Here is a 24,878-nt window from a genome sequence, read left to right on the forward strand (position 1 = left end):
GCAAGACATGTCTAAGATGGCATGACACCGTCGTACCTGGCATACAGAATAGGCCCTGGGGAACTGGGGCTGTGTAGCTGGAGAGGAGATCACAGCACCACCAGAGTTGAACTGCCACTCCACCAAGTAGGAGGAGGAGTACAACAGGGAAGAGGAGGTGGCAGGAGGAGAGGAGGTGGCAGGAGGCCTGCCTGCAAGCCGTGGAGGTGTCACAAGTTTGTCGGCTGCACAGCCACGTACTCCCTGCTTGCCAGCGGTCACCAGGTTGACCCAATGGGCTGTGTTAGTAATGTACCTGCCCTCACCGTGCTTGGCAGACCAGGCATCCATGGTCAGGTGGACCCTTGACCTAACGCTGTGTGCCAGAGATGACACCGCTTGCCTCTCAACTTCACGGCACAGTTTGGGTATAGCCTTTTTAGAGAAATAATTGTGGCCTGGTATCTTCCACTGTGGAGTCCCAATGGCCACAAATTTATGGAAGGCCTCAGAGTCCACCAGCCAAGCCAACTGTCAAGACGGGGAAGAGGGTGACTGGCAGAAATTGGCTTCTTCCGCTCAAGGATTTCCTTCACAGACACCTGACTGTTGAGGGCAGATGAGCAGGAACCGCTCAAGGTCAGAGGTAGAGTGGAGAAGGGTGGCTGTGAAGGTGCAAGGGAGAAAGGGTCTGAAGATGCTGCACCCGTTCCCATTGCAGTTTGTGCCTTTTCTGCCTCCAAAAATTTGATTTCGAAAGCCGTAGTTTGGCAAAGCGTAATTGCGTAAAACTACGTGTAGTTCCAGCATAGCGAAGTTGGCTGACTATGACCATCCCTGCTTGAAAGTAATTGAGAATCTGTGGAGGGAGCTAAAGATCAGGGTGATGGCAAGAAGACCCTTCAACTTGAATGATTTAGAGCTTATTGCTAAAGATGAATGGGCAAAAATACCTGTGGAGACATGCAAAAAGCTGGTCTGCAATTATAGGAAGCGTTTGATCGCTATAATAGCCAATGGAGGTTTTTCTATTGATTATTGAGAAGGGTATGAATAATTTTGGACTGGACACTTTTTGCTCAAATGTAAATAAAAGCTGAGATTCTACCACACACACACACCTCTTCTACATTGTCTTATCCTTTGGGAGACACATATTTCCCATCAAAAAAATTACTTGCTATTGTATTACAGTAACTTTAAGTCAAAATTTGTCAGGGATATGACTAATTATGAGCAGCACTGTAAATAGCATCATGCGGATTCAAATCTTCTTGCTTTTACTAATGGCTGACATGGTACGTTACTCTAAAGTCTATATCAGTGTCACCGGCCTCCAGAGAGCAAATCCAGGCCAGTGTTTGTCTGATTTACCTCAGAAATGATAAGGAGGAATTTGAAGGCCAGGTGGAAGAAATCAGGCGATGATTTATCCTGTATAATTTCCAGCAGTAACTCCAACATCCACCCTGCAAGACAAAGCAGGTCTACTATCACTGCACTGAGCCAGGAGAGAGACGAGAGTTCTGGAGACTCCTAGTGGTAAAACATGAGTAACAGGGATGCTTTCCGGATTTCGGGTATCCGGGTAACTTGGATATCCGACCATTTTAACCCTATCCGGCCGGATCCGGATTCCAGATAGTTGGGCAGATATCCGGATAGCTATCTGCAGATAGTTTCACCACCGACCCGGATATCCGCGGATATCTCCCAGATATCCGAACCCGGATTACAATTCAATAGTAAAAAAGACCACCATCTCTCTCTCTCTGGGATTTTTAGTATGTCAAAAGCAAGCTCACATACCTTGGCTAGGAATCGAACCCAGGTCCACTGCTTGGAGGGCAGCTGTGCTCACCACTGTACCACCAACCACACACACAGCAAAGGACAGCACTATGAAGTCTGGAAGATTCCAGGGCAAGGGTGGGAAGGATGAAAAGCTAGGTGCCCATGCAACCATTCCTGCTAACCTAAAGCTTACTTATAGACAGTCATATGAGACACATGCTGGGTGCAGGGCTGTGTGGTGAGTGATCCTATAGACAGTCATACGAGACACATGCCAGGTGCAGGGCTGTGTGGTGAGTCAACACATTGGCTTAAGACTTTACCAAATCCAATGCTCCAATATGGGGAAGCTTCTCTGTTTGCTGTGTTTTTTGTTTTTGTTTTGTTTTTTGTTTTAAGTGTGGTGTCACAGTTCACTCACCTCTTCAACCACAAGAAAAGCCCAGGAGTAGTCTTAGCTACCGTAATATCTATGTTACGGCAGGGCCCTTATTACACTTTCTCTTACTGGGCTATGGAAACCGTTTTACCCATGCGATAAAGTGAGGTGCAAAAATGAATTCATGCCTAGCAGAGGATGGTTTTGATCCATCAACCTCTGGGTTATGGGCCCAGCACACTTCCGCTGCACTGTGAGCTTGCTTTTGACATACTAAATAATCGATCAATCTTTAGTATGTCAAAAGCAAGCTCACAGTGCAACGGAAGTGTGCTGGGCCCATAACTCACACTGCTATGCAGGGCTTCGGACAAGCAAAACTCCCAACTCAGATTTCTTTATCCACAGCATGTCCAACCTCCTCCAATTACACACATACAGGAAATAAATGGTAAATATACATTTCCTACCATACAAGGCGTGTCATCCCTGCCAGTGTGAATACTCCAGATAATATACAACCCTCACAAATGAAAGGCTATAGACGGGTCCGTGGTTAATGAGATGCAAATAAAACTGAGATTATGCAGAATTATGCAAATATATGCAATTTAAATGAACTAACCAGAAGGTTGCATAATTCTACATCTATGAATTATTTGCATCTTATTGGCCATTCAGTAACCTTATAACAAAGGACAGAGTTTGTATGTTCTCCCCGTGTCTATATGGGTTTCCTCCGGGCACTCCAGTTTCCTCCCACATCCCAAAAACATACAGACTATGATACATACACTACACAATATAGACATGGGGCTATGGTAGGCATTCAGTTGGGAGCCCCTCTGAGGGACAGTTAAATAGGAATTGTAGTGAAAACAACAATAACATTGCTTATTGTGAGTTTCCTAAACCTGTCCTTGTGACTCCCCAAAAGTGCATAGTTTGCAGGCAACCTCACTTATGCACAGGTGGGGTAATTAGTGTCTCAGCTACATGCAATCCACCAAGCTGAGACACTAACTACCTCTCCTGTGCATAAGTGAGGTAGCCTGCAAACCGTGCACCGCTGGGGAGTCACGAGGACAGGTTTGAGAAACATTGGTTTACAATAGTATTTACAGATTATTTAGTCAGTGTTTTCCCATTGTAAAAATCTTTCCTCTCCCTGATTAACATTCTGAAATGTATCACTGGTTGTGACGTCTTTAGTTCTGCCAGGTGATCTGTGCGGAATGTTCATTACTGAGAGTTCTATGCACAGAGTGAAATACTGCTTGCTTGACAGTTGGAAAAAGCCATTCTTTCCCACAATGCAACGAAGTTCTCAGAGAGCAAACGGTCAGGACCATGGTCATGACATCACACTGTGGGAGGGGTTTCACCACAATATCAGCCATACAGACTCCCCTGATGATCTATTAGAGAAAAGGGAAAGATTTATCAGGGGAAAGGGGGTATCCGCTACTGACTGGAATGGAGTTTATTCCTTGGTTAACATTCCTCTTTAAGTGACAAGACAATATACAGTGTACAGCTCTGTGTAAGGTGTCGGAGCTATATAAATACTAAATAGTAATAAAAACTTTATAACTGAATGGGTTCACTTGTGATTACATACAAATAATAGGCATCAGAGTCAGAAATTGGTTCAAAATGTAAACACCATTATCCTGATCTGAACCCATGACCCTAATCTGAACCCATGACCCTAATCTGAACCCATGACCCTAATCTGAACCCATGACCCTAATCTGAACCCATGACCCTAATCTGAACCCATGACCCTAATCTGAACCCATGACCCTAATCTGAACCCATGACCCTAATCTGAACCCATGACCCTAATCTGAACCCATGACCCTAATCTGAACCCATGACCCTAATCTGAACCCATGACCCTAATCTGAACCCATGACTCTGGAGCCACACCCATGATCTGAACCCACGACACTGTAGCCATGACCCTGTTCTGAACCCACGACTCCACGCCATGACTTATCTGAGCCACTGACTGGAGTCCTGACCCTGATCTGACACCATGAACTTAATCTAAAGCAATGACTCTGTAGCCATGACCCTGATCTGAACCTATCACTTTGAAGCCATGATCCTGATATAGCGGCCCTGATCACAAAGTGATCGGTTTACAAAGTGAAGTGTCAACTGGCTCCACACTTATTAACATTAGCAACATTTCTCTGCGGCCTGGAGGTGCCTTGCTGGCCCCGACTCTGTTGTCTATGGTTATGAAAATAACTTACCTAGATGTGGTTCCAGAAGGTGAGGCTGCTCCTGATAATTGTCCATAACTACAATGAAAGAAGAGAGGATGGTGAGACTCAGACAAGGAACATACAGGCTTCTCGTCTTCTACCCCTGCCTAATCCCCATGCGCAGAGTTCAATCTATTACCCCGGAAATCCCCCCTCCACCTCTACCCCCAAACAGATTCTGGATCAGCAGGATTCACTATGTCCCGCAGTCACACACATATGGATCTAGTGATTCGCAGTCTGGTTCACTCACCATTAACCCTCTGTGCGCACACCTCTCTGCTCACCGGCTCCATACAGGACATCTGCAGGTTGACAATCAGGTCTCGTGTCCGTTTGCTCTCCGTAAAAGATCCCAAGATGTTACCGCTCGATACAATCTCCGGGCTGCCATCTTCCTCTCGCTCAGCACGATCTGCCACCATCGTGATGATTCTGAACTAGAGACTCTCACAGCTCCCACCTAAAAACACAGAACAAAGGCTTAAAATAGCCTTTTTATGCACTACCTATCTACTCAACAGCACTCCAAGAGTTCAAAAGATGCACTGCAGTTCTCCACATTTTAGAATTCTCAAATAGCAGCTGAAAATGCGCAGGCCTGGGGTGCCGACGCTGCGGACCGCGGGTCGGGGCCAGCGAGGCACCTCCAGGCCGCAGGCCTGGGGTGCCGACGCTGCGGACCGCGGGTCGGGGCCAGCGAGGCACCTCCAGGCCGCAGGCCTGGGGTGCCGACGCTGCGGACCGCGGGTCGGGGCCAGCGAGGCACCTCCAGGCCGCAGGCCTGGGGTGCCGACGCTGCGGACCGCGGGTCGGGGCCAGCGAGGCACCTCCAGGCCGCAGGCCTGGGGTGCCGACGCTGCGGACCGCGGGTCGGGGCCAGCGAGGCACCTCCAGGCCGCAGGCCTGGGGTGCCGACGCTGCGGACCGCGGGTCGGGGCCAGCGAGGCACCTCCAGGCCGCAGGCCTGGGGTGCCGACGCTGCGGACCGCGGGTCGGGGCCAGCGAGGCACCTCCAGGCCGCAGGCCTGGGGTGCCGACGCTGCGGACCGCGGGTCGGGGCCAGCGAGGCACCTCCAGGCCGCAGGCCTGGGGTGCCGACGCTGCGGACCGCGGGTCGGGGCCAGCGAGGCACCTCCAGGCCGCAGGCCTGGGGTGCCGACGCTGCGGACCGCGGGTCGGGGCCAGCGAGGCACCTCCAGGCCGCAGGCCTGGGGTGCCGACGCTGCGGACCGCGGGTCGGGGCCAGCGAGGCACCTCCAGGCCGCAGGCCTGGGGTGCCGACGCTGCGGACCGCGGGTCGGGGCCAGCGAGGCACCTCCAGGCCGCAGGCCTGGGGTGCCGACGCTGCGGACCGCGGGTCGGGGCCAGCGAGGCACCTCCAGGCCGCAGGCCTGGGGTGCCGACGCTGCGGACCGCGGGTCGGGGCCAGCGAGGCACCTCCAGGCCGCAGGCCTGGGGTGCCGACGCTGCGGACCGCGGGTCGGGGCCAGCGAGGCACCTCCAGGCCGCAGGCCTGGGGTGCCGACGCTGCGGACCGCGGGTCGGGGCCAGCGAGGCACCTCCAGGCCGCAGGCCTGGGGTGCCGACGCTGCGGACCGCGGGTCGGGGCCAGCGAGGCACCTCCAGGCCGCAGGCCTGGGGTGCCGACGCTGCGGACCGCGGGTCGGGGCCAGCGAGGCACCTCCAGGCCGCAGGCCTGGGGTGCCGACGCTGCGGACCGCGGGTCGGGGCCAGCGAGGCACCTCCAGGCCGCAGGCCTGGGGTGCCGACGCTGCGGACCGCGGGTCGGGGCCAGCGAGGCACCTCCAGGCCGCAGGCCTGGGGTGCCGACGCTGCGGACCGCGGGTCGGGGCCAGCGAGGCACCTCCAGGCCGCAGGCCTGGGGTGCCGACGCTGCGGACCGCGGGTCGGGGCCAGCGAGGCACCTCCAGGCCGCAGGCCTGGGGTGCCGACGCTGCGGACCGCGGGTCGGGGCCAGCGAGGCACCTCCAGGCCGCAGGCCTGGGGTGCCGACGCTGCGGACCGCGGGTCGGGGCCAGCGAGGCACCTCCAGGCCTTTACTGCTTCCTGTCTTGACTCTAGACCCACAAAGGTTCTGTTCTGTTCTGTTCTGTTCTGTTCTGTTCTGTTCTGTTCTGTTCTGTTCTGTTCTGTTCTGTTCTGTTCTGTTCTGTTCTGTTCTGTTCTGTTCTGTTCTGTTCTGTTCTGTTCTGTTCTGTTCTGTTCTGTTCTGTTCTGTTCTGTTCTGTTCTGTTCTGTTCTGTTCTGTTCTGTTCTGTTCTGTTCTGTTCTGTTCTGTTCTGTTCTGTTCTGTTCTGTTCTGTTCTGTTCTGTTCTGTTCTGTTCTGTTCTGTTCTGTTCTGTTCTGTTCTGTTCTGTTCTGTTCTGTTCTGTTCTGTTCTGTTCTGTTCTGTTCTGTTCTGTTCTGTTCTGTTCTGTTCTGTTCTGTTCTGTTCTGTTCTGTTCTGTTCTGTTCTGTTCTGTTCTGTTCTGTTCTGTTCTGTTCTGTTCTGTTCTGTTCTGTTCTGTTCTGTTCTGTTCTGTTCTGTTCTGTTCTGTTCTGTTCTGTTCTGTTCTGTTCTGTTCTGTTCTGTTCTGTTCTGTTCTGTTCTGTTCTGTTCTGTTCTGTTCTGTTCTGTTCTGTTCTGTTCTGTTCTGTTCTGTTCTGTTCTGGACTGCTCAGGTTAGAATGGCAGACTTGACATGTTAAAAAAGAGGGTGATGCTTGAAATCATTGACCTTCCATTGTTAACCATGGTGACCAACAAAGAAACGCATGCAACCATCATTGCACAGCAAAAAAAAAAAAATTAAAAAAAAAAAGGCTTCACAGGCAAGGATATTGTGGCTACTAAGATTGCACCTAAATTAACAATTTATACAATCATCAACAATGTCAAGAAAAGAGGTTCAGTTCTTGTTAAGAAGGCTTCAAGCATCCAAGAAAGTCCAGCAAGTGCCAGTATAGTCTCCTAAAGAGGATTCAGCTGCAGGATCGGAGTGCAACCAGTGCAGAGGTTGCTCAGGAATGGCAGCAGGCAGGTGTGAGCACATCAGCACACACAGTGAGGCGAAGACTTTAGAAGATGGCCTGGTGTCAAAAAGGGCAGCAAAGAACTTCTCTCCCCAAAAAACCCATAAGGGACAGATTGATCTTCTGCAGAAAGTATGGTGACTGGACTGCTGAGGATTGGGGCAAAGTCATATTCTCTAATGAAGCCCCTTTCCAATTGTTTGGGGCATCTGGAAAAAGGCTTGTCAGGAGAAGAAAGGTGAGCGCTACCACCAGTCCTGTGTCATGCCAACAGTAAAGCATCCTGACACCATTCATGTGTGGGGTTGCTTCCCATCCAACAGAGTGGGCTCACTCACAATTTTGCACAAAAAAAAACACAAAAAAAACCAGCCACAAATAAAGAATGGTACCTAAACAGCCTCCAACAGCAACTTCTTCTAACAATCTACCAACAGTTTGGTGATGAACAATGCATTGTCCAGCACAATGGAGCACCGTGTCATAAGGCAAGTGATAACTAAGTGGCTCAGAGACCAAAACGTTGAAATTTTGGGTCCATGGCCTGGAAACTCCCCAGATCTTAATCCCATTGAGAACTTGTGGTAATTCTTCAAGAGGCGGGTGGATAAACAAAAACCAACTACTTCTGAGAAACTCAAAGAAGTGATTATGAAAGAATGGGTTGCTATCAGTCAGGATTTGGCCCAGAAGTTGATTGAGAGCATGCCTAGTCGAATTGCAGAGGTCCTGAAACAGAAGTGCCACCACTGCAAATACTAACTCTCTGCATAAAGCTCATGTAATTGTCAATACAATCCTTTAAAAACATATGAAGTGCTTATAATTATATTTCAGTACATCACATAAACAACCCAAACAAAGATCTAAAAGCAGTTTAGCAGCAAACACTGTGAAAACCCATATATTTCACAGTCTCAAATCTTTTGCCCAGGACTGTGTGTATACACACACACACACAGTGTATACATAGTATATACACAAACACGGAATATAGAAATAAGAAGTGTATACATAGTGTATATATAGACACACACACACACACACGGAATATAGAAAAAAAAATTGTATATACATGGTATATATTCACACACTATATACAATCATGGATTGTGTATACATAGTATATACTCTGTGTATACACCATACACCTTTGTATGACTCTATAATGTGTGAATATAGAGTGTGAATATATATATATATATATATATATATATATATATATATATATATATATATATATATATATATATATATATATATATATATATATATATATATATATATATATATATATATATATATATATATATATATATATACATACATACACACAAACATTTATCGTATATACATACACACAGATATATACAAACATTTATTGTATATACACAAACAAAATATAGAAACATTGTGTATACATATACATAGTATATACACACACACACAATACACCAACATGTATTGAATATAAGTACAAAATATATAAAAATATGTAATGAGTATACACACACACTATACAAATATATTGTGTATGCATAGTACATACACACTATGTATTACAAATAAATAACTAATGTGGCAGATGCGCTCCTCTTAGCACCTATATCCAAGAATAATTCAAGCAGTACAGAACTGGCAAGTGGATCGCCACTAGTGTTGGGCGAACATCTGGATGTTTGGGTTCGGTGTGGTTCGGCCGAACATGCCCCTGATGTTCGGCATGTTCGAGCCGAACCCAACCCGAACATGTCCCTTTGGGGCCCCTATAAGGTCCCAGCATAAAAGGAGAGCATGCCCCGAGCGCGCGCGGGGGGGGGGGGTGTCGGAAAAGCCCCCACCCCTCCCCGCTAAGCTCTCTCTTCTGCCGGTACCCTATCATTAAAATTAAGTGCCCAAAAGTACCTGAGGAGGAGGAGGAGGGCAGGAAGAGGGAAGCCTGAGTTCTTGGGCACTAGTACCATCTGGTGCTTCCGCCCTCTCGACGCACTTCCTGTTTACATTTGAAGTCACGTCAAGAGACCGCAGAAGTACCGCGATGACGCGTATGAGGGTACGCGCGATCTACATGATGACACGTACCCTCGTACGCGTCATCGCGGTACTTCTGCGCACTCTTGATGCGACTTTAAATGTAAACAGGAAGTGCGTCAAGAGAGGGCAGAAGCACCAGATGGTACTCGCGCCCAAGAATTCCGGCTTCCCTCTTCCTGCCCTCCTCCTCCTCAGGTACTTTTGGGCACTTAAATTTAATTATAGGGTAGCGGCAGAAGGGAGAGCTTAGCGGGGAGGGGTGGGGGGCATTTCCGACCCCCCCCCCCCCCCCGCGCTCGGGGCATGCTCTCCCTTTATGCTGGAACCCTATAGGGGGCTATGTTCGGCAGGACATGGCTGTGTTCGGCCGAACAAAGAAGGCCTGTTCGGGTAGCGTGCCCGAGCACCCTCCCGAACACCATGAGGTGTTCGGGGGGTGCCGAACCAAACCCGAACAGGCCAAAATCCGGGCAAACCCGAACAGTGGCGAACACTGTTCGCCCCATCACTAATCGCCACACAAATGGGTGGGTAAATTCACCCTACACAGACAGAGAATGATATTAGAGTATGGCGCTCTACACCTGTCAGTATACGACAACCTACATACAAATATAGTCCCACTCTGCACAAAAGTCCATGCACCACTGTCCTAGGCAGAGATTGAACTTGAAATTGCCTCAATCCTCTACTCCGTTTCAATATTGGCATACAGTTGCAATGTTAGTAGGTATCACTCTCACCAGATAGGTAGGCTGATTATTTAAAGTCAGCATCAATCACGTTTATACCGTAATATGGCCCCTCCCGATCAGCCTCTTCCTCCTAATAATAGCTCAAAGACAAGGAACAGCAGATAGCGTAATACTGTATGGAGACCAGGTATCAATCAGCCCTCCACCAACAGTGATAGCACCAATCCGTGCCAGGAAACAAGATAGCACCACCACTCTGTATCCAAGTGTAGTAAAATTCAAGGCTCACCAAATCCCATGGCTGACCATGACAGTTCAGCAATCACGTTTTCCATCAGACTTCCTATGCATAATCAGCAACCTTCTCCCTTATCTGAACTTGCATCTCAAAGTTCATAAAGGGAGAAGGTCGCTGATTATGCATAGGAAGTCTGATGGAAAACGTGATTGCTGAACTGTCATGGTCAGCCATGGGATTTGGTGAGCCTTGAATTTTAATACACTTGGATACACAGAGTGGTGGTGCTATCTTGTTTCCTGGCACGGATTGGTGCTATCACTGTTGGTGGGGGGCTGATTGATACCTGGTCTCCATACAGTATTACGCTATCTGCTGTTCCTTGTCTGAGTTTTTATTAGGAGGAAGAGGCTGATCGGGAGGGGCCATATTACGGTATAAACGCGATTGATGCTGACTTTAAATAATCAGCCTACCTATCTGGTGAGAGTGATACCTACTAACATTGCAACTGTATGCCAATATTGAAACGAGAGTAGCGGATTGCGGCAACTTCAAGTTCAATCACTGCCTAGGACAGTGGTGCATGGACTTTTGTGCAGAGTGGGACTATATTTGTATGTAGGTTGTCGTGTACTGACAGGTGTAGAGTGCCATACTCTAATATTACACTATGTATTACGTACACATACGCACAATATATACAAACATGTATTGTGATTAAGCGGCGGGATCGGAGTGCAACCAGTGCAGAGGTTGCTCAGGAATGGCAGCGGGCAGGTGTGAGCGCATCTGCATGCACAGTGAGGTGAAGACTTTAGAAGATGGCCTGGTGTTAAGAAGGGCAGCAAAGAAGCCACTTCTCCCCCTCCCCCCCCCCCCCCCCAAAAAAAAAAAAAAAAAAAAAAAAAAAAAAACACACATCAGGGACAGGTTGATCTTCTACAGAAAGTATAGTGACTGGACTGCAGGGGACTGGTGGAAAGTCATATTCTCTAATGAAGCCCCTTTCCAATTGTTTGGGGCATCTGGAAAAAGGCTTGTCAGGAGAAGAAAAAGGTGAGCGCTACCCCGGAGCAGTGCTTTTCAGCGCTGCTAGATTTGGGTGCAGCCAGCGCCGCCATAGACTATAATGGCAATCAGTCTATAGCGGCGCTCAGCGAGTAACGTCAGCTCCGTCAGAAGACGGTGCCGAAGTTGCTTAAAAAAACAAAACACACAATTCGGCCTCCAGTGATCGCTGGAAGCCTAATTATTTTATTACCCCACTATCCATGGTGGCCTGGAGGGGGAATAGTAATTAAAACGGCCCGGACTTGTGCAAGAAGCAGGATCAGCCATATACCGCTGTATCCTGCGCCCAAGTCTACCAGTGCCGATTTCAAATGTACTCGCACTACCATCAGTCCTGTGTCATGCCAACAGTAAAACATCCTGACACCATTCATGTGTGGGGTTGCTTCTTATCCAAGGGAGTGGGCCCACTCACAATTTTGCCAAAAAATACAGCCACGAATAAAGAATGGTACCAAAACACCCTCCAACAGCAACTTCTTCCAACAATCCAGCAACAGTTTGGTGATGAACAATGCATTTTCCAGCACGATGGAGCACCGTGTCATAAGGCAAGTGATAACTAAGTGGCTCGGAGACCAAAACATTGACATTTTGAGTCCATGGCCTGGAAACTCCCCAGATCTTAATCCCATTGAGAACATGGTCATTCCTCAAGAGGCGGGTGGACAAACAAAAAACAACTAATTCCAAGAAACTCAAAGAAGTGATTATAAAAGAATGGTTTGCTATCGGTCAAGATTTGACCCAGAAGTTGATCGAGAGCATGCCTAGTCGAATTGCAGAGGTCCTGAAACAGAAGGGCCAACACTGCAAATACTAACTCTGCATAAATCTCATGTAATTGTCAAAAGCCTTTGAAACGTATGAAGTGCTTATAATTAGATTTCAGTACATCACAAACAACTGAAACAAAGAGCTAAAAGCAGTTTAGCAGCAAACTTTGTGAAAACTCATATTTTTGACAGTCTCAAAAAAACTTTAGGCCAGGACTGTATACATAGTATATAAACTATATTCATACATTATATAATTACACAAACAAGCATTGTGTGTGTATGCATAGACTAGACACCTATACGTATAAACATGCATTGTGTGTGTATGCATAGACTATACACCTATACGTATAAACATGTATTGTGTGTGTATGCATAGACTAGACACCTATACGTATAAACATGCATTGTGTGTGTATGCATAGACTAGACACCTATACGTATAAACATGCATTGTGTGTGTATGCATAGACTAGACACCTATACGTATAAACATGCATTGTGTGTGTATGCATAGACTATACACCTATACGTATAAACATGCATTGTGTGTGTATGCATAGACTATACACCTATACGTATAAACATGCATTGTGTGTGTATGCATAGACTATACACCTATACGTATAAACATGCATTGTGTGTGTATGCATAGACTAGACACCTATACGTATAAACATGCATTGTGTGTGTATGCATAGACTATACACCTATACGTATAAACATGCATTGTGTGTGTATGCATAGACTAGACACCTATACGTATAAACATGCATTGTGTGTGTATGCATAGACTGTACACCTATACGTATAAACATGCATTGTGTGTGTATGCATAGACTATACACCTATACGTATAAACATGCATTGTGTGTGTATGCATAGACTATACACCTATACGTATAAACATGCATTGTGTGTGTATGCATAGACTAGACACCTATACGTATAAACATGCATTGTGTGTGTATGCATAGACTAGACACCTATACGTATAAACATGCATTGTGTGTGTATGCATAGACTAGACACCTATACGTATAAACATGCATTGTGTGTGTATGCATAGACTATACACCTATACGTATAAACATGCATTGTGTGTGTATGCATAGACTATACACCTATACGTATAAACATGCATTGTGTGTGTATGCATAGACTAGACACCTATACGTATAAACATGCATTGTGTGTGTATGCATAGACTATACACCTATACGTATAAACATGCATTGTGTGTGTATGCATAGACTAGACACCTATACGTATAAACATGCATTGTGTGTGTATGCATAGACTGTACACCTATACGTATAAACATGCATTGTGTGTGTATGCATAGACTATACACCTATACGTATAAACATGCATTGTGTGTGTATGCATAGACTATACACCTATACGTATAAACATGCATTGTGTGTGTATGCATAGACTAGACACCTATACGTATAAACATGCATTGTGTGTGTATGCATAGACTATACACCTATACGTATAAACATGCATTGTGTGTGTATGCATAGACTAGACACCTATACGTATAAACATGCATTGTGTGTGTATGCATAGACTATACACCTGTACGTATAAACATGCATTGTGTGTGTATGCATAGACTATACACCTATACGTATAAACATGCATTGTGTGTGTATGCATAGACTATACACCTATACGTATAAACATGCATTGTGTGTGTATGCATAGACTATACACCTATACGTATAAACATGCATTGTGTGTGTATGCATAGACTATACACCTATACGTATAAACATGCATTGTGTGTGTATGCATAGACTAGACACCTATACGTATAAACATGCATTGTGTGTGTATGCATAGACTATACACCTGTACGTATAAACATGCATTGTGTGTGTATGCATAGACTATACACCTATACGTATAAACATGCATTGTGTGTGTATGCATAGACTATACACCTATACGTATAAACATGCATTGTGTGTGTATGCATAGACTATACACCTATACGTATAAACATGCATTGTGTGTGTATGCATAGACTAGACACCTATACGTATAAACATGCATTGTGTGTGTATGCATAGACTAGACACCTATACGTATAAACATGCATTGTGTGTGTATGCATAGACTATACACCTGTACGTATAAACATGCATTGTGTGTGTATGCATAGACTATACACCTATACGTATAAACATGCATTGTGTGTGTATGCATAGACTATACACCTATACGTATAAACATGCATTGTGTGTGTATGCATAGACTAGACACCTATACGTATAAACATGCATTGTGTGTGTATGCATAGACTAGACACCTATACGTATAAACATGCATTGTGTGTGTATGCATAGACTATACACCTGTACGTATAAACATGCATTGTGTGTGTATGCATAGACTATACACCTATACGTATAAACATGCATTGTGTGTGTATGCATAGACTATACACCTATACGTATAAACATGCATTGTGTGTGTATGCATAGACTATACACCTATACGTATAAACATGCATTGTGTGTGTATGCATAGACTATATACATATACGTATAAACATGCATTGTGTGTGTATGCATAGACTATATACATATACATGTATTGTGTGTATACATAGTATATACACATATACGTATAAACATGTATTGTGTGTATACATAGTATATACACTCATATATGTATAAACCTGTATTGTGTGTATACATAGTATATACACCAACATGTATTGTGTATACATAGTATATACACAAACACGTATTGTGTGTACATAGAATATACACACATAATATACACTAACATGTATTGAGTATACATACTACATGCAATATTTTGTATCTATACTCACAATATATACAAACATATTGTATATACACCAACATGTAATGTGTATATATAGTATAAACACTATCTTAACACATCATATAATGACATAAACATGTATTGTGTATACATACTACATAGTATATACAAATATGTATTGTGTATGCATAGTAGACACACACTATATACAAACATTGTGTATTCGTAATATATACACATATATGTACAAACATTTGTGTGTATACATAGTATATAAACACATAAGATACACTAACATACATTGTGTATACACACACTATACAAACGTATTGTGTATACATAGTATATCTATATTCATACATTTAACATGTATTGTGTATACATACTATACACATATAGTGTACTCATGCATAATATATGCACACACAAATATGTTGGCATTTGTAACTTAATCATTCTATATTTTAGACATTTACATAAATACATACAAAAAATGCTGTCAAAAATGCAAGTATTTATTTTCATCAAAAAAAATTAAAATAAAATGTATTAAATGAACAGATGAAAACTCTGTATCATAAGTTGGTGTGTGTGGCTGTAGGCTTCCTCACAGCCTTCTGTCTCTTCATGTAATCCCAGACACACTCCATGTGGAGATCAGGGCTCTGTAGGGGCCATACCATCACTTCCAGGACTTCATTACGCTGAATATACTTCTTACTCAATTTGGCTGTGTGTTTGGGGTTATATTCCTGCTGTAGATTACATTTCAGGCCAATCATACGCCTTTCTGATGGATAAGGAGAACAAAATTATGCAGAAAGTCTTGCATGCAAGCACATGCAAACCAAAATACACGTCAAATTGTGCACTGGAAAAATTACAACCCCATTGGAAGAGGTGCAACACAGACAAAAGATAAATAACTCGAAATAGGAACATTGGCACCCAAAGGATTAAAAATAGTTTGACCCCATCTGACTTAAAGGAATCAGAGAAAAACAAACAAAAAAAAAAAACACACCTTACTCATCTGGGTCTTTCTCTAGCCCCTTGCAGCCGACTGTCCCACTGATCCGCTCTCTCCGCTGCCTTCCCGGACTCCCCGCACAGTGCAGAGGATGACCTCTATGTCATCCCTACTGCACCTGCATTAAGCGCCGCTGTCAATCATGGCCACGTTGTCCGCGGTGCAGTGGGCAGGCACAGTAGTTTTGCACCGTGCAGAGAGCCAGGGACAGCGGCAGAGAGCGGAGCGGTCGGTGTGGGGCAGTCAGCTACAAGGGGCTGGAGAAAGCCCCAGGTGAGTAACGCTGAATTTTATTTATTTTTTTTTGCCTGACGATTCCTTTAGGTGAAGATGAGGAAGTCTTTAAAAAGGTGGCCACTAATGGTACAATTTGCCAAACTATTGTTCACAAACAATCTTCACATGAACATTTGGAAATGCTACCTTGGGACCACTAATAGACAAAATCTCCTAACCAGTTCTATCAGATTGACAGAATCCTTAACCACTTGAGAACCACAGTCTTTCTACCCCTTAAGGACCAGAGCCTTTTTCTCCATTCAGACCACTGCAGCTTTCACGGTTTATTGCTTGGTCATACAACCTACCACCTAAATGAATTTTACCTCCTTTTCTTGTCACTAATACAGCTTTCTTTTAGTGCTATTTGATTGCTGCTGCAATTTTTAGTTTTTATTATATTCATCAAAAAAGACATGAATTTTGTCAAAAAAATGACTAACTTTCTGTGCTGACATTTTTCAAATAAAGTAAAATTTCCTATACATTTGAGCGCGAAAGTTATTCTGCTACATGTCTTTGATAAAAAAAAAAACCATTCAGTGTATATTTATTGGATTGGGTAAAAGTTATAGTGTTTACAAACTATGGTGCCAAAAGTGAATTTTCCCATTTTCAAGCATCTCTGACTTTTCTGCCCACCTGTCATGTTTCATGAGGTGCTAAAATTCCAGGATAGTATAAATACCCCGCAAATGACCCCATTTTGGAAAGAAGACATCCCAAAGTATTCACTGAGAGGCATGGTGAGTTCATAGAAGATTTTATTTTTTGTCACAAGTTGGCGGAAAATGACACTTTGTGAGAAAAAAAAAAAAAAAAAAAAAAAAAAATTTCCATTTCTTCTAACTTGCGACAAAAAAAAAAAAAAATGAAATCTGCCACGGACTCACTATGCTCCTCTCTGAATACCTTGAAGGGTCTACTTTCCAAAATGGGTTCATTTGTGGGGTGTGTTTATTGTCCTGGCATTTTGAGGGTGCTAAATTGTAAGCACCCCTGTAAAGCCTAAAGGTGCTCATTGGACTTTGGGCCCGTTAGCGCAGTTAGGCTGCAAAAAAGTGCCACACATGTGGTATTGCCTTACTCAGGAGAAGTAGTATAATGTGTTTTGGGGTGTATTTTTACACATACCCATGCTGGGTGGGAGAAATCTCTGTAAATGACAATTGTTTGTTTTGTTTTACACACAAATTGTCCATTTACAGAGAGATTTCTCCCACCCAGCATGGGTATGTGTAAAAATACACCCCAAAACACATTATACTACTTCTCCTGAGTACGGCGATACCACATGTGTGACACTTTTTTTGCAGCCTAGGTGCACTAAGGGGCCCAACGTTCTATTCACAGGTCATTTTGAGGCATTTGTTTTCTAGACTACTCCTCACGGTTTAGGGCCCCTAAAATGCCAGGGCAGTATAGGAACCTCACAAGTGACCCCATTTTAGAAAGAAGACACCCCAAGGTATTCCGTTAGGTGTATGGCGAGTTCATAGAAGATTTTATTTTTTGTCACAAGTTAATGAAAAATTACACTTAGCGGAAATTGATTTTTATTGTTTTTTTTCACAAACTTTTGACAAAAAAAATCTTTTATGAACTCGTCATACACCTAACAGAATACCTTGGGGTGTCTTTTCTAAAATGGGGTCACTTGTGGAGTTCCTATACCGCCCTGGCATTTTACGGGCCCAAAACCGTGAGTAGTCTGGAAACCAAATGTCTCAAAATGACTGTTCAGGGGTATAAGCATCTGCAAATTTTGATGACAGGTGGTCTATGAGGGGGAAAATTTTGTGGAACCGGTCATAAGCAGGGTGGCCTTTTAGATGACAGATTGTATTGGGCCTGAGCTGATGGATAGGCGTGCTAGGGGGGGTGACAGGAGGTGATTGATGGGTGTCTCAGGGGTTTTTAGAGGGGAAAATAGATAGAATCAATGCACTGGGGAGGTGATCGGAAGGGGGTCTGAGGGTTTGGCCGAGTGATCAGGAGCCCACACGGGGCACATTAGGGCCTGATCTGATGGGTAGGTGTGCTAGGGGGTGACAGGAGGTGATTGATGGATGTCTCAAGGTGTGATTAGTGGGGGGGGAATAGATGCAAGTAATGCACTGGCGAGGTGATCAGGGCTGGGGTCTGAGGGTGTGGGCCGGTGATTGGGTGCCCTAGGGGCAGATAGGGGTCTAATCTGATGGGTAGCAGTGACAGGTGGTGACGGGGGGTGATTGATGGGTAATTAGTGGGTGTTTAGAGGAGAGAACAGATGCAATGCACTTGGGAGGTGATCTGACTGCGGGTCTGCAGGCGATCGGATGGTGTGGGTGGGCGATCAGATTGCCCGCAAGGGGCAGGTTAGGGGCTGATTGATGGGTGATAGGTGATTGGCAGGTGATTGACAGGTGATCAGTGGGTTATTACAGGGAAGAACAGATGTAATTAATGCACTGTCAAATTGATAAGGGGGGGGTCTGAGGGCAATCTGAGCGTGTGGGCGGGTGATTGGGTGCCCGCAAGGGGCAGATTAGGGTCTGATCTGATAGGTAACAGTGACAGGTGGTGATAGGGGGTGATTGATGGGTGATTGATGGGCAATTAGTGGGTGTTTAGGGTAGAGAACAGATGTAAACACTGCACTGGGGAGGTGATCTGATGTCGGATCTGCGGGCGATCCATTGGTGTGGGTGATCAGATTGCCCGCAAGGGGTAGGTTAGGGGCTGATTGTTGGGTGGCAGTGACAGGGGGTGATTGATGGGCGATTGACAGGTGATTGACAGGTGATCAGGGGGTATAGATGCATACAGTACACAGGGGGGGGGGGTGATCAGGAGTCCCCAGGGAGCAGTTTAGGGACTTTAAAAAAAAATAGCGTTGACAGATAGTGACAGGGAGTGATTGATGGGTTATTAGGGGGGGTGATTGGGTGCAAACAGTGGTCTGGGGGCTGGGCAGGGGGGGTCTGAGGGGTGCTGTGGGTGATCAGGAGGCGGGGGGGGGCAGATCAGTGTGTTTGGGTGCAGACTAGGGTGGCTGCAGCCTGCCCTGGTGGTCCCTCGGACACTGGGACCACCAGGGCAGGAAGCAGCTTGTATAATACACTTTGTATACATTACAAAGTGTATTATAAACTTTGTAGCGGCGGTCGCGGGGTTAACATGCCGCCGGCACTTCTGTATGGCCGGCGGGATGTTGCGGCGGGTGGGCGGAGCCAGTTGCCGGGGGAAGCGCGTCATCAATGACGCGATCGCTCCCCCGGCATGCCAAAAGGACGCAACGCCCTTGGGTGTATTGCGGTCCTTTAGGCATCCACTTTGCCGCCACCCATCGGCTGTGGGCGGTCGGCAAGTGGTTAAAATAAAAAAATATATGTCATTAATCTGATGATCACATTGGTTATGAGATTTTTGTCCATTAGTAGTGCCAAACAATCATTTCCAATCATTCATATGAGGAATCATTTGTAAACCAAAAAAAAAAAAAAAAAAAAAAAAAAAAAAAAAAAAAAAAAGGTATCATTAGTGGCCTTACCTAGTAGATATCACTTTTTGTGTAGTGATTAAAATTCTTAGATCCACCCAGTGCACACCCCTGAAACCTCTCCTACACAATTCATCCATCCCCCTCCCTTCTGACAGACCAGTCAACATATTTACTATAATGCTAATTCTGAACCAATACAAAATGTTATCATGCTTATAACACACACACACACACACACACACACAAAAAAACACAACCTTCAGGAAAGCACTTCACACCAGACCAATTACCCTGGTGGTCAGAAATTAGCTTATAGTTGGAGCTTAGACCACCTGTGTGCAGGAGGCGGGAACTCCCACAATGGCCTCTATTCATAAAGCATTCCCGCATGCGATAATGCTCAAAACAGCTGACTTTCCACACCATTCAGCAAAGTGTCCATTCATAAAAGCTGTTTACGCATGAAAACCTACAATTCCTGAGCAGTGCAGGAAATTACCGCCTTGTGCGGAGATCATCACAACACGTCACTTCATAAAGACTAGAGCAGGCGGAATGTGAACGGAGAACACCGACTGTTTAGATAAGGCGATAAGCCAGCGATAACAGGCAAGCTAATGGTGAGACAGACCTCCCAGGCAGCTGCAGTGAGCAGAACAAAAAATGCATCCCGGAATACCAAGGCTGTGTTTTTTTAACCCCTTGGGTACCTGTTTTCAGATAAATTTCACATCAGAAAGCCTGCATGTGTAACATTTCTTGAAGTTCTTCTAAGTTGTGGCAATTAAATAGATTGTTTAGAAAGACTAAAGTGCATACACACATCAGACTATAGTCTTTGGAAAATGAAAGATCACAGACCAATCTTACCATGGAGATGATCTGCAGATGAATGTCAGTTAAATCATGTGTGTATGATGATCTGCAGATCTCATAGACTATCATTGCAATTTGCAGGAATGGATTTTTGGCAGGAACAGATCTTTTGCAGACACTAATCTTTTGTGTCTGTACAGCATCTGTGTGTGCAGCATCTTGCAAAGATTTTTTTCTGATGTGGAGTTCAGCTCCATAGAATAGACTGTGTAGAGTATGGCTCTCATACTACATGAAGGGTGGTAAGATTGGTCTGTGATCTTTCATTTTCCAAACACTATAGTCTGATGTGTGTATGCACCTTAAGACAGAGTCAGAGAATATTCAGAGGCCTTTAAAAAAAAATCACATGTAAAGGGATGCTGGGGCTGCCTACTTTATAGTAACTCTCTTTGCACAGAGAAAATGTATCACCTCAGCAGCATCGCCAGTTTAGTGCGGGAATTCCCCGACCTATTATCGCAAGTGTAAACATTTTTATGAATTAGCACACAAAAGTCTAAAATACCGATGCTGTGTTTTCCCTCCAAGATTTTTTTTTCTGCAAATGTTTCATGAATAGAGCCCAATGCAGTAGTAGGGAGGGTCAATTAAATGCAAATGCTAACAAGTTGATGCAGGATCATGCAATTTTATATGCAAATAAATACAGCTTGGAAATTGGCCAGATAAATCCTGCCATGGTGATTGTCCATTTTCAAGATGCATACATTTGCATGTACATTTTGCATAATACTGCACCAGCTTGCTATCATTTGCATGTCATTGCCGATCCCTAGTCAGGAACTCTAACAAATACTGGCTATATTTTAATGGTCAAATTCTAAGCAGCAAAAAATTGCCTCCAATCAATATAAAATTGAAATAAACACAAAATGGTTACCATTTCATTGACCAGGGGCATTGCTAGGGCCCTGGGAGATCTGGGGCACCAGGCCAGAGTCAAGCTGTGACACGTGTTCCCACATAGAAATACCATAAACAGGCAGCGTTTTACAATAATGGCAGAGCTTCTGTGTTGGCCTGGGTGTTGTGCTCGGCTGGCCTGCTGGTGATGTTGTGCTGGCTGGACTATCAGTGATGGGAGCAGTGCTGGCTTAACAAGCTTGTGGAACTGGGCTTCCTGGCTTAATGAGCTGGTGATGCGGACTGTGTTGTGTCAGCTGGCTGAGTGACCAACTGATCTGGTGATGCTATGCTGTGTGACCTACTGTGCTGCGGGATGGCTGACCCATACCAACTGGCAGGCAGCAGACGGGACACTGAATTGCCCAACAAGCACACAGTTCAACCTCCTTTCTGTCCTAAAGGAAACCCAAGACTTCCAGACTGCAAGCATTTATAGTTACCTGGGTGCTTTCTCCAGCCCCCTGTAGGCCGTGGGCTTCCTCATCATCCTCCCAGTCCCATCCATTTATCTGCTGTCCAGCTCGGTAGTCTGGAAGTTCTGCAAATGCATGACTGTGAGCATCCGTGGCCGCACTCCTGTGGCTAGGAGTATTCTGCGCAGACAACCGGCCACAGAAGCACCATTGGGGCTGCACACAGTCAGGTATACACAGGGGAACATGACTGAGCCCAGTCACAGCTTTAAAAGGAACCTAAACTGAGAAAATGGATTTTTCTTTTAAAAATAATACCAGTTGCCCGACTCCCCTGCTGATCCTGTGTCTCTAATACTTTTAGCCACGGCCCTGGAACAGACATGCAGAGCAGGTGGTCTGACTGGAGTCAGACTGGATTAGCTGCATGCTTGTTTCAGGTGTGTGATTCAGCCACTACTGCAGCCAAAGAGATCAGCAGGACTGCCAAGCAACTGGTATGGTTTAAAATGAAACATCCATATCCCTCTCAGTTAAGGTTCCCTTCAACCAGGCCAGCCAGCGGAGGAACGGAGCAGCCCTGGAGGATGGCGAGGGAGCCCACAGGGGGCTGGAGGAAGTGCCAAGTATAAATGCTTGTACACTATAAAGTAGGGATGAGCAATGAGATGGAACTATTGGAGTTCATGCAGAGCTGTGGAGTAGCTACAAAAATCATCCAACTCGGACTCCTCAGTTTAGTGACACCAAATATTCCAGGTGCCAAAATTGCTTCAGCTGACTCCGGCTCCACAGATCAGGATGTATGTAAATTTGTATGCAAATATATTCAGCTTGAAATATGACCAGACAAGTCCCACACAGGTTCAAATGATTGGTCCATTTTCAGGCTGCATATATTTGCATAAACATTTAGACAAGTCCGCATGAACTTACTTTCATGGATCAGCCCTACTTTAAAGTACAATGGTCTCTATTCAGAAAGCACTACCGCATTCATTAATGCTCAAAACAGCTGATTTTTCTGATCAACTTCCCAAATTACAATTCACTAAACTTGTTACCACACAAAAAAAATATATAAGAAAAAACAGTTCCCGACTAGTGAGGTAAATTACTGACTTATGCGGTAATTACGCCGGGAAATAGCAAGAAATGGCAATTCACAATGATTTGCACACTTCATTTACCGGACAAAAGCGTTTGGTAATTTTCTCCAGCCCACAGCAGCCAACAACCTGCTCTCCTCATGCTGTCTCTGTGCAGTAACTTAACAGACAGCCTTTGGGGAGAACCTGGCAGCCAATAGGGAGAGACACACAGCCTGCTTCTCATGCTAATTGGATGCAATAGGTATGCAGGTGGGACTTTCAGTGTATCAATGCAGAGAGACAAGCTACAACTCTGCCGGCATCCCTTTAGATGTGCATATTTGGATTTTAGCACATAGAAGAGCTCCCCCTGGTGGCTCCAGCACATCTAAAGGGATGACTGGCGGCACAGTCTGACACACACACACACACAGTAGAGTACACTCCCAGCCACAATGTATGCCAGCAGATGCATGCCGCAATGTATGCTGGGAGCTGTAGTATGCAGTGCAGCCAGGAGCGCACTCTACAGTGGGATTCTTTTAGGTGCGGCAAGCTGCAGCTGGCAATCATCACAGGGACAAGGGGCTACACGAGCAGCCCCCAGGTAATAAATGGTGCTCCCCAACCCCCATTAGCATACCAAGTTCCAAATCTCCCTTACAGAGTGGTTCAATTTGGTACAAAAATTCTACAGGTGCACTTAAAGGAAACATGAGGCAAATGAAATCAATGTAGCTTTACTTACCTTGGGCTTCCTGCAGCTCCTAGAAGTCTGTGTCCCTCGCTGCAGTTCTGCTGTCACCCACTCCATAGTGGTCACTGGCTTCTGCACATGCATGGGTGCATGCACCGCTCATGCGCCTGTGGCTGGGAGTGTTCTACGCAGTAGTACTGCACTTGTGCAGAATGCTCCCAGGCATGAGAACTCAGCATTACACACACACCCGTGCTTGCACAGAAGCCACTGCTGAGGGGGACACAGGAAGAATGGGTGGCAGCAGAACTGCAGCGAGGACTACACAAGACTTCTAGTGCTGGAGGAGGCTCCAGGTAAGTAAAGCTAAACTGATTTAAAGGAGGAACTGTAATGAATGACAACATAATTACTTATGGTTCACGATATTCATCTTGATTATTTAGCAAGTGGTTTCCCATTGTAAAATCTTTCCTCTCCCCAATTTACATTCTGAAATATATCCCTGGTGGTGAGTGACATCTTTAGTTCTGCCAGGTGATCTGCGCGGAATGTTCATTACTGAGTTCTATGCACAGAGGAAGATATTGCTTGTTGGTTGGAAAATGCCACAATTTCCCACAATGCAATGAGGGTCAAAGACAGCAAACTGTCAGGACATCCCACTGTGGGAGGGGCTTCACCACAATATCCACCATACAGACCCTCCTGATGATCTATCTGAGAAAAGGTAAATCTTGCTGGTGGGAAAGGGGGCATCAGCTACTTACTGGGATGTAGAGAAATCCCTGATGTAAAAGGAAGCCAAGGTGTGAGACCTATGGAAGCTGACATGGATTTCCTGTTACACAATACCAGTTGCCTGTGCCTGGCAGTCCTACTGAGAATTCTGGTCAGTTGGGTGTAAATCACACACAGAACAAGCATGCAGCTAATCCTGTCAGATTTGTCATAGACATGTAATCAGCATATGCTTGTTCAGGGGCTATGGCTGAAAGTATTAGAGGCA

The 24,878-nt window shown here is 45.3% G+C and overlaps 1 long non-coding RNA gene across 1 annotated transcript in view; it reads right to left on the reverse strand.

Moving 5' to 3' along the window:
* Positions 1–4,465, reverse strand: part of LOC137541566 (uncharacterized) — a 60,573-nt gene extending 56,108 nt beyond the window's left edge. The window contains exon 1 of the long non-coding RNA XR_011025216.1: positions 4,417–4,465. This is a non-coding gene — a long non-coding RNA (uncharacterized lncRNA). The remainder of the gene's footprint in view (positions 1–4,416) is intronic.
* Positions 4,466–24,878: the final 20,413 nt, after the last annotated feature.

The sequence above is a fragment of the Hyperolius riggenbachi genome, chromosome 12 (genome assembly GCF_040937935.1).
Source record: "Hyperolius riggenbachi isolate aHypRig1 chromosome 12, aHypRig1.pri, whole genome shotgun sequence".
NCBI lineage: Eukaryota > Metazoa > Chordata > Amphibia > Anura > Hyperoliidae > Hyperolius > Hyperolius riggenbachi.